Source organism: Condylura cristata, unplaced genomic scaffold, assembly GCF_000260355.1.
Source record: "Condylura cristata isolate star-nosed mole 26May11 unplaced genomic scaffold, ConCri1.0 scaffold00017, whole genome shotgun sequence".
Classification (NCBI taxonomy): Eukaryota; Metazoa; Chordata; class Mammalia; order Eulipotyphla; family Talpidae; genus Condylura; species Condylura cristata.
Window position 1 is genome coordinate 7631866 of NW_004567118.1, and position 10574 is coordinate 7642439.

A 10574-nucleotide genomic window follows, 5' to 3' on the forward strand; every position below is an offset into this window, starting at 1 on the left:
AAAAGCCTCTTGACCAGATCCCTGGAGTCAACAAACATGCCTCCCTTTATCACCGAGCATCTTAGCTGAGATGCTCCGGTCTCTTACGGACTGGACAGTGAGTTTGGGGACGCACCTGCCCCAGCAACTCAAGCTCGACCAGGCACAAAGTACACGCCCTGCTCTTCTGCTCTGGGTTCACACGTTCCTTTCGGGACATCCCCAGTGGCCTTCAGACCCATGGCCCTAGCACAGACACCCACACCCCCTGCGCAGAGCTGGGTAGCCACCTGCTTCTGCACACTTGAGCTTAGACGTGCCACGAGCGGTTCAAACCCCGCATGCCGGCACCACAGTGGCTGTCGTCTTTCCTGCAGTCTTTTCCTCCTCTGCTCCCTTTCTTAGCGAGTAAGTGCCATCAGGCACTCAGTTAACTCTGCTCTCATTGCCACAGTGGGTCAACTTCCAAGCACTATCAGCCCTGTCTCCCAAACACTCTCAACCCCCTGCGCCCCATACTTCTGCCCTGCCTGGGACTCAGCATTTCCCCCTAGTGCTGCAACAGGCAGCTGTACCAGGACCTTGACCCCAACCTGCCTTTACTTTCCAGTCCCCTGCGGGGCCCAGTTCTCCCGAGAGCCTTGGTCCCCTGGTGTCTGGGCACCTGCCCTCTGCGTGCGGACTCCTGTCTCAGAGACCACACTTCCCTCCAGGCACCTCTCCAACCCCACACCCCACGCGGAGAGCCCTGCCTCTGGGCTCTCGGGGGGCCGCTGTACTTTTCCCGTGCCTGCTTTCTAGCCCCTCATATTTCGTGTGTTCGCTCATTCATTCTTTTCAGTGGTGCATAGGTTGCATGTCCAGTCTGACTTTCTGTGCTGAAGCTGCTGTGGTTAGAGCAGCGGCCTCTCCTGCTAGACTGTGAGGACCGGGAGGGTGGGCGTGATATCCCTTCACTCTGGTTCTAACCAGCGCTTGCCACTGACTTGGCACAGAGTAGGTGGTTAGGTGACTTGTCGTCCTTTCAGCTGTTAACTGAGTGAATCCGTGGCCCTGCTACAAGAGGTTGGTAAGTTTTGTGAGGGGCCAGCTAGAAAGTGCTTTAATTTCTGCAGACTGAGTGGTTCCTCTGTGATAACAAAGCAGCCATAGGCAGCAGGTAAATGAAATGGTATCACAAAGTCAGGTGGCAGGTGGGGCTTGGCATAAGGACTGTGTTTGCCAACCCTGAACCTCAGGGCGAGCTTCCCCCACACCTGGAGACAACTTCCGCCATCACCTTCATTCCTGGAGTCCTGCTTCCGGCCCGGACCAGCCTCCTCCTTAGCCGAGCCCAGGCCCTTCTCTACCTCCCACCTTAGGGTTCCCTGGCACTTCTGCCTCATCACCCTTTCAGGCCTGGCGTCTGGCCTTCTTTCCCTGGAGCACCTCCTCTCTGCCACGGTCAGCAGTCCTCCCGTCAAGGAACAAGCAGGTATTTATGTGAACAGAGCTTCCTTGATTGATCAGACACACTCCGGTTTGCACAGGTGTGGCTACCTGCATCATCCCGCTCTTTTGCCAGCTCTGCCTCCCTTGCCTTTAGCTGGGCTCTCCGGGGGCTGCCCCGTGGCCTGCCTGGCCCCTGCGGGTGGGCTGGTGCCTCCCCAGAAACCCAGGACAGGCAGGGACAGAAAAAGCATGGCGGGTTTTGTTTTATGACGGAACTGGGGTGGACCACAGCTATGGGGCTGCCCCTGCCAGGCCTGCGGATAGGTTTGAACTCCTGTGGCTGGTGGTAGTAGAACCATTATGTGAGAGGCTTTGAGCCTCCGGGCCCAGCCCGTGCTCTGGGGTACGTGGGTCTGAATGGAGCATGCACTGGCACCTTGGAGGCTGGCAGTCCAGGGAGTATTGGAGACAGCACCCTGACAGAACATGAGTGTTTTCCCAGGGCAGCCAAAATCCCTTCTGGTGATACTGGGGGCAAAGGACCTCAGCTGGGGTCTGGGTCAGGGGCTGAATGGCATGGATGGACTCGACTGCTGTTAGGGAGACATCCGTAGCCACACAGGGGCTGCCCCTGTTAGGGCTCTAGAGAGACTTGCCACCCCAAAGAAAAGTGGGTTCCCTGACTAGGGAGAACAGGTGAATGGGTGCCTCCGGTAGATAACCAATGACTATACCACACTTGGGAAGTCTCTTTACGGGAAAGAAAGAAGGGGACGGCTGAGAGTCATCTCCAGAGGCCTGGAGGGTGACAGACAGGACAGGGGTGGAGTGAAGGGCAGCAGCCATGAGAACTGAGTGTGCAGGGGGACAGAAACCCCGTGGGCCTCAGCCAGACACAGACAGCAAAGCCACAGGAGGCTGGAGCCAGCAGCAGCCCCAGTTATATAGTTGGGGAAACTGAGGCCCAGCAAGGGGCCATGACCTTCCCACAGCCACACAGCAGCATCTTCTGCCTCCAGACCAGTCGTTTCCCTGCACCAGAGCTGAGAGCTAGCCACAGGCTCTGAGGGTCCCCCACAGTGTGTGGCTCTGTGGGGTGAACAGGAGACTGCGGTCCTGAGCCCAGGTGCCCACCGGGGCTGCCCAGGCCCCTCGGAGAGGCCTGGAATCTGTCCTGAGGAGAAAGGAGGCCAAGTTCCAGCATGAATGGAGGGGTAGGAGGGAATGACCTGGCCTAGCCCAAACCAGCAACTGAATACATTTAGAAATAGCAGAAGAGATGGACAGAGAGACAGACTGAGTTCCTGCCAGTCCAGGCCTGGCAGACCTTTCTGCCTAAGGGAGCAGCGGGAACCCTTTCATTCTCCCTCCTTGCGGTCAAGAGGGAAGAGCTGGGCAGCATAAAGACTGGACCATGGTAGGGTTTCCAAAGAGCAAGGTGCAGAAGACATCTCTTTCCTTGGAGACTTTAAAAAATAAGAGAAAACTGGACGAATACCCTGGAAAATAAAGTGGCCTGGAGGTAGGAGCTGGGCACGGTGGCCCCAGGACCCACCTTCACGGTCACAAGCCGCAGCTCTGGCCCCAGGAGGGCGCCACGCGGGCCTGGACCGTGGCTGCAGTTAGCTCAGTCGCCACCAGGTGGCGGGCCCGCCCATTTCTGAACGCGGAGGAGTCTGGCTGCTGGGAAGTCAGCTTGGCTGAGGGATTTGTTTATTCATCCATCATTTATTCATTCATGGTTTTTATTCCCCGGGCACTTGGAGCCCCGGTATGTGCCAGCAGGCATTGTGCTAGGTGTGAGGAGGAAACAGAAGTGGCCAAGACAAGTTCAGCGTTCTAGGCCTCTAGCTCGACAGCTCTGTCCGCAGCAAGCCAGCAAATGCCCGGATCTCCGCCACGGGCCGTGCAGTCTGCGGGTCCGGCGGGCCGTGGGGGTCGCTTCCCGCGGCGGCCACGAGGCGTGGTCCCTAGGCTTCGCTGGGCCTCCTGTGCCTCCGGGCAGCGGGCCCTGAGCGAGGTTTGGATGGCCTCGGGCCAGCCTGAGCCTTCCGCAGCTGGCCTCAGGTGCAGCCACACAGCGCTCCCTGGGGCTGAGGTTTGCACCATCTGGGCGCTTGCTCTAACCAGGCCGACCTCAAACCACCGCGCCTTCTCCCTCCCCACTGGCAGCTTTTCTCCGGGCGGGCGGCCTCCCAGGTGCCCGAAGCAGCCTGTGTCAGCCACTGACTCTCCCACGGAGGCTGAGCCTCAGAGGGCAGAGACCTTAGTCTCTTCATCAAAGCCAAGGTAGCTTGCCCAGTACCTGACTCACCGTGGGTCTTTTTATGCATGTAAGAACTGGGGTACAGGCTAGAGAGTTGGGCAGGGGGTGTGGGAGGATTCACCAGAGACAGAGTGGGGAGTAGAACAGGCAGATTGATGAACACTGCTGAGGGGCAGGCGGGCGAGGCAGGAGAGGTTGGCCACCCCATGTGGGTCAGCTCCAGGTCGGCCACCCCATGTGGGTCAGCTCCAGCTGGCAGCCGGGGCTTGAGCTCACTGGCTGCAGTGGCTGCCCACAGCCTCACAGTGCTGAGACTTAACCCCTTGTGCCACCACGGAGACCTGACACATAATAGGTCTTAACAAATGTGGTTGAGGGTCCTCCCTGGTGGCACAATGGGTCTAAGCACGACACTGTGAAGCTGCCCATGGCCACTGCAGTAGGAGTTCAATCCCCAGCCAGGAGCTGACCCACATGGCACAGCAGACCTCTCTGGTATCACCTGCTGCTCCCCTCAGCAGTGTGTTTCAGTCAGTCCTTCTGTTCTGCTTCCCACTCTGTCTCTGGTGAATCCTCTCACCCCCTGTATCTCTGACCTATACCCCAGTTCTTGTATGCATAAATACATAAATTAAAAAAAATTAAAAACAAAAACAAATGTGGTTGAAGCATCAGTGAAGATGAGTGGATGCAGCTAAGCAGAGGCTTTGAGGAGTTCTGAGGGAGGCCCCACAGAGCCAGAGGGAGGCAGCAAAGGCGGGTATGATGCGGAGAACACCTGAGAGTCCAGTAACTGCCCTCTGGTGAACTGAAGGATCCCTGGGACTCACCTCCATGAGGATCACAGCCTGCTCCTTGGGCACCGGGACCCCGACCCAGCAGAGTGGGGTAGCACCCACTGGACCACTCTGAGGCAGGGCTGCCAGTCACAGCCGGTCCTCTGGACTGGTGCCAGTCACTGTCCACCTTGCTTCCCTTCCCCCAGCTCCTCCAGCCCCAGCTTTCCTGGCAACTGGGAATCCCCTCACTCATTGCAGGCTCAGTGCCTTCTGACTCATGGCACAGCTCAGCTGGAAAACATCTGGCTATGCCCATGGCCCTGGCATCTGGCCCCTTCACTGGGCATAAAGGGCACCTCTCTTCAGACCCTCCATGAAATAGTTCCTCTATTAAGAAAATTTCACCACCCTGCCCCTCTGAAAATACCCAATAATAAACGGTTTGGCAAAGCACCCCACCCCCAACATTCTGTGCCAGGTGGAGTGGGAGTCCCAATCTTATCAGCTCATCACATTCCTGGCATTCCTGGGGGGGTGGGGGGCGGCAGTTGGCCGCAGAGGAGCGTGCTGCCTGGTTTAATATCCCGAGTCTCCATCAGGCACTGCGCCTCCCTATCCTCACCCCAGGCCTAGGGCTCCGGTCCATTCCATGGGCCTCCCGCCCCTCACACCGTGGACCCCATGTCCGGCTCCTCATTCTTCTTTTCTTTCAGTTCTTCTTTTCCCTCCATTTTCTTTTGTCTCTCAGCCCTTACCTCTCTGTCATCCCAGGAATTTGTGGTAGGAAGTGGGGAGACCAGTCTGGGGAGGTCTCTGCAGGTTTTTTTCTTGTCTGGCCAAGAACTCTGGTTTTGGTGTGGCCCCAGCTCTGCACCGGCTTCCTGTATATCCAGGATTTGCTCTCTCTGACCACAAATACCTCCCACCTCTCAGAGAGCTGGGGTTCTGGGCTCCATCCATGGCCTCTAACCCCTCCCAGGCTTATGGTCTGGGTCTGTCCTGGAAAAGGTGCCTCAAAACTTCTTCCAAATAGTACAGGACCAGAAGAGAGGGTGCGCTCTCCCCCTGCCTCCCACCGTCACCCAGCCCTGGGCCCCTCCTCTTTTAGGGCAGCTAGTCCATCTGCCTCACTCCACCTTTGCAGGTATTGGGCCCAGGTATTGGGTACTGAATGCAGCCTCCTTGTAAATCACTTAAAAGAATATCCCTGTGCCTGCAGGCCACGCCCCAACTCCTGGCCACAGAGAGACAGCTGAGGGGGACTGGAGTCCCTGAGCCCTGAGTTCTAATCCTAGCTGTGCCTCTCATTTGCAATGCAAACTGAGGCTAGTCATAAAGGTGCTCTGGGCCTCAGTTTCCCTGAGGAAATAGGAATGGACTAGTGGTCTCATCCATGACCTAGAACTCCTAGCAACGCTGAAATGACTAAAGTTTTGACAAGATCTTTAGGGGGGATATAGCACAAGACATTATGGAGTTTTCTCCCTCTGGAGACAGCTGCATTTTGTTTTTTAAAGGCCATTCCCTGGAGCTCCCACCTCTCCAGTGTTCCTTACCTCAGGCCCTTAGACCATTCTCTTATCAGAAAGGTGTGTAAAAATAAAAGTGGTACCATGAGAATCTCCAAACACACACGCACATCTCACAGCCAACATCAATCTTAGTGATGAAATACGGAAAGATTTTCTTCTGAAATCTGGTATCAGCTAAGGATCTCTATACCTATACTGTCCAATACCGCACTGAAGGTCCCAGACAGGGCAATAGACCAAGAAAAAAAATGTTATGAGGATTTTAAGGAGGAAACTGACAATATTTAAATGCACAATGGATTTTTGGAAAAAATTCAAAAATTGTACATGCTGTACACATGAATTTAGTGAAATCATTGCTATAAGATCAGTCTATGACATCAAATGTTTTTCAGTAACTACCAATACACAATTAAAGAAAGGAGCTAAAAATGTAACAGAACAGGGTGGTCCCCAGGAAAACGAGCTGAGCAGGGAGGAGAAGAATCTGGAGAGGACACTGAGGAGGAAGGAAGCAGGATGGAGTCAGCAGGAGGCCTGAGGGAGGCACGTGGAGCAGAGACATGTGAAGAAGCGGCTCTTGGCCCTGGACTGGTGAAAACAGACGTGGGTGAGAGCCCCGTGGGGAGGTTCACTGTGGCAGCATTCATTGATTTTGATTTTGCTCTTTTCCTCCCACACTTGTCTGGCCATGTCTGACCTTTTCCTATGGGTCCCCACTGGAAGGTGCTTTCTACTTGTAGCAGGCTTTCAGGCCTTGCTTTGGGCCACTCCTTTTGGGGTGGACTTCTTCTACCCACAAGGGGATGGGTAACTTCAAGTGTTTGATTCGGTAACTATAGTCTTTGTCTTTTCTGTATTGCTCCCTAATTGTATTAAAAATCCTTTCCATTAAAGGTCTTATCTGTTTTGACTTGATTCAGCAGATGGCAGAACCTATTTAGAGCAGGCAGGTTTGGGGTCCTGGAGTGCCCCTTTCTCTGCACTCTAACAAAAAGACAATGGTTCACAATAAAACTATCAAATTTCTGCCCAGATGTAAATCTAAACAAAAAGTACAAGATTGCTCAATACACAAAGAAATGTACGGGGTCAGTTGGACATTCACATGAGGGGAAACAATGGTACCTTGATCCCTAATTCACACCATACCAAAAATAAATTACACTTAGAAGTACATATTGAAGGTATTTAATACTTAGATGTAACTATTAAAACAATAGGAGAAAACATAGAATACTTTCCTGGCTTTGGGGAAGGCAGATAGATAAAGTCCACTGCTGAGGGGCGCAGTGGGTGAGAGGAGAGGTCTGCTGTGCCATGTGGTCACCTCGGGGCGGGGATGGAACTCCGCTGTGGCTGCAGCCGGCTTAGTAGTGCTGCGCTTTAACCCGTTGTGACACCAGGGAGGGTCCTGGAAAAGATGTTTTTAAACAGGGCACAGAAGTGTGCTAACCATACAAGAAAATTGGTAAGTTGTTCTGCATTAAAATTAAAAACCTGCCAGAAGTCACCACTCAGAATTGGAAAGGCAAGCTAGGGAGGGGGAAAGACATTTACAATGGCTTGTATCCAGAATATAAGAAATCCCGCAGATCCCTAGCAAGAAGATACACAGCCCACAACACATGGGCAGGAGCCGTGACCAGGCACACCCCAAATAAGGTTTTCTAAATGCCCTGCGAACCCCTGGGTAGGTGCTCACGCCAGGAGATGCAACCCCCCACGAGCTAACAGGGACCGAGGGACATGGCTAAATATCGGCAGGAATATGTCGCCCGGAGCCCGCCAGTGGGAGCGCAAGTCCACACAGCCACACTGGAAAACTTCGCAACAGCATGGACCCCTGTGGCCAGCAGTGCCACAGGTGGGGATTATCCAGCAGAACCACTCTCTGGCTCACACCTCAGGACAGACGGCACATTACACTAAACCAGGACGGTGGCCCAGAGAGCCTCATCAGCTAGCCCCAGGTCACACAGCAGCCACAAGGTCAGTTCAAAGTCCTGGGTTCCTGCCCCTGGCGCCTCTTCCCCACCACCTGGGGCCCTGGGCAGGCCTTCTCCTTAGGGCCTGGTTCCCCATCTTGTGGAGAGGGGAGAACACCACCACTTTCCTTGTAAAACCTGACTGCAGAGGGAGAGAACCGGCCTGGGTAACAGTATCTGGGCTTTCCCTGGCCAGGGGAGGTGGGGTGGGGTAGGGGGGCTCCTGCCCGTCACCCGGAGCACTCTGGAGAAAGTTCTGGAGGAGGCTGGGGCGAGGTGGAAGAAGAGAGGCGGGAAAAGACAGCCGGAGCAAGATACAAGCTGGTGGGCAACAGGGTGAGAGGAAGACCCAGTGGCCTTGAGAGGAGAGGGGCGAGGGTGCTCAGGAGCAGCGAAACCAGGGCCCTCCCTGGCAGCACAGTAGGTGAGCACGCAGCTCTATGAAGCTACTGCAGCTTACACACACACACACACACACACACACACACACACACACACAGGAGTTCAATCCCCGGGGAATCAAACTGTGGGTCAGCTCCCTGGCCTGGAAGACCTCTCCTGATCCACCCGCTGCTCCCCTCAGCAGTGCATTCACTGAAGCTGCCTGTTCTGCTCCCTACTCTCTCTGGTAAATCGTCTTACCGCCCCCCACCCTCTGACTTGTACCCCAGTTCTGCATGCATAAATAAATAAATAATTTTTTAAAAAAGCAGTGATATCTGGTATCCAGTGGTGGGTGGAAAATAAGCCTCCCTCCTCCACCACCCTCACCCCTCAGGAATGACACCCTCCCCTGCCGTTTTGCACCTCCCATCCCCCATGCTGAGTACTTAGGGAGGAATTAAAGGGAGCTGGTCTGCATTCCACACCTGGGCAGACGGGCTAGAGGCAGAGCCCGGAGCCCACCGGTGAGAGAAGAAGCAGAGTTTAGCGTAAGGCCACAAGCCCGGCATCAGAGAGGGAGGAGCGCCCAGCTTGGCTGTCAGCGTGAGGGGTAGGTCTGGAAGGAGTCAGGTGCCTGTGACTGATGCTTAGGCTCACGTGAAGCAGCACATTAGAAGCCTCTTCGGGCCCATCCTGCCCAGAACCTTCCCGTAGCCCCCTTCCAGCACAGGGCACAGGGCTACAGAAAACCGACCCCACAGACACAGAAGTGTGTGTAGGCTGGTGGTGCCCAGATGGCTGGAGGGGGCCATGGAGACTGACCACATGCAGAGACTGGAGAGAGCCCCCGTCCCACTCCCCCACCCAGGCCTTGGTTGAAGAGCCTGGTTCCTGAAGGAGCAGGGCTTAAAGGCAGTTCACAGACCCCAGGGGAAAGTCAGCAGGCCTGAGGCCTGGAACACAGGGCTGATGCCTTGCCCTGGGGGCAGCGGGGCAGGGCAGGGCAGGGCAGGGGGTGATGTAGCCCTGGACCCTCACCTCCCCCAGGATGAATGGGCGCTGAGAACCAGTTCCTAAGGGCACACTCTCTGCAGGATCCCCGCTGTCACACTGTCACGGAGCTGTCACCAGCAGGCCCTCCTGTGCAGAGGGACTTGGCTATCTCCAGTGCCCAGGTGAGTTGCCACCACACCCGGGGTGGGGATGGGGGCGCACAGCTGAGAAACCGGGGGCAGTGGGGACCCAGAGTGAATGGGCTGGAGGGCAGGGAGCGTGCTCTGCTCCTGCGGTTAAGGAGGCTCCAGGGCCTCGCGGATGAAGGGCCCTGGAGATGGACGGCATCTCAGGAGAGACAGCGCCCTCTTCATCCCCTCTTCATCGAGGGCCATCTCCAAAGGCCACCTCCCCAGCAAGCCTTCCCAGATGCCGACAGCAGAGAGGCTGCCCCGTCTCTCCCCATCCTCAACCTCGCGTGCAGTCTACGCCCGACCCTTCTCCAGAATGGGGCTGCTCTGCCCCTAGCCCCAGCTAAAGCTGTCGCCAGAACAGCAGGGGAAGGCTCCTCTGGTCTCCCTCAAGGTATCCGGTGTGGACTTGGGGGGACAGGTGCTCACTAGCACTCTACCTGTCAGACTTCCTGAGGGAGGTAGGAGGGAGCACAGGAAAGGTGGAGAACCTTCCAGAAGCTGGGACTGAAGTGAGCACTGGGGAGAAGGGTGTGGATCTCCTAGGAGAGCCACATCTCCCACCTCACACCTGCTTCCAGAGTGTTCACAGGCTGCTCAGGATGGGAAGTACCAGTCTACGCCTCTGGCCAGTCCCAGCCAGGGACAGCCACGTTGGGGCAAGGGAGGCTGGCCTCAGGGGTCCTGGAGTCTCTCTGGCTAAGGTCACCCCTGCTTCTGCCCTGAGGCAGAGTGAGGAGTACCCAGGAGGCAGACGGGGCAACTCCACCCCCAGGGTCCTCAGGGGTATCTGTAGGCCCAGGGTGCTGGCAGCAAAGGGGAGCAGGTGTTTACCTGGCTGGGAGAGGCTGGCTGCAGTTCAGGTCAGCTGCTCAAGCCACACCAAAAGGGAGTGTCCCCAGGGGCCAGCACCAGCAGTCTGTTCCTGGGTGCACCCACCCCCGGGTTCCCAGGGCACAGGTCAGGGCTAGAACGGCTGAGAAGCCTGCAGGTCTGGGTCCCCAACACCTCCAGAAGATCCCCCCCCCCCC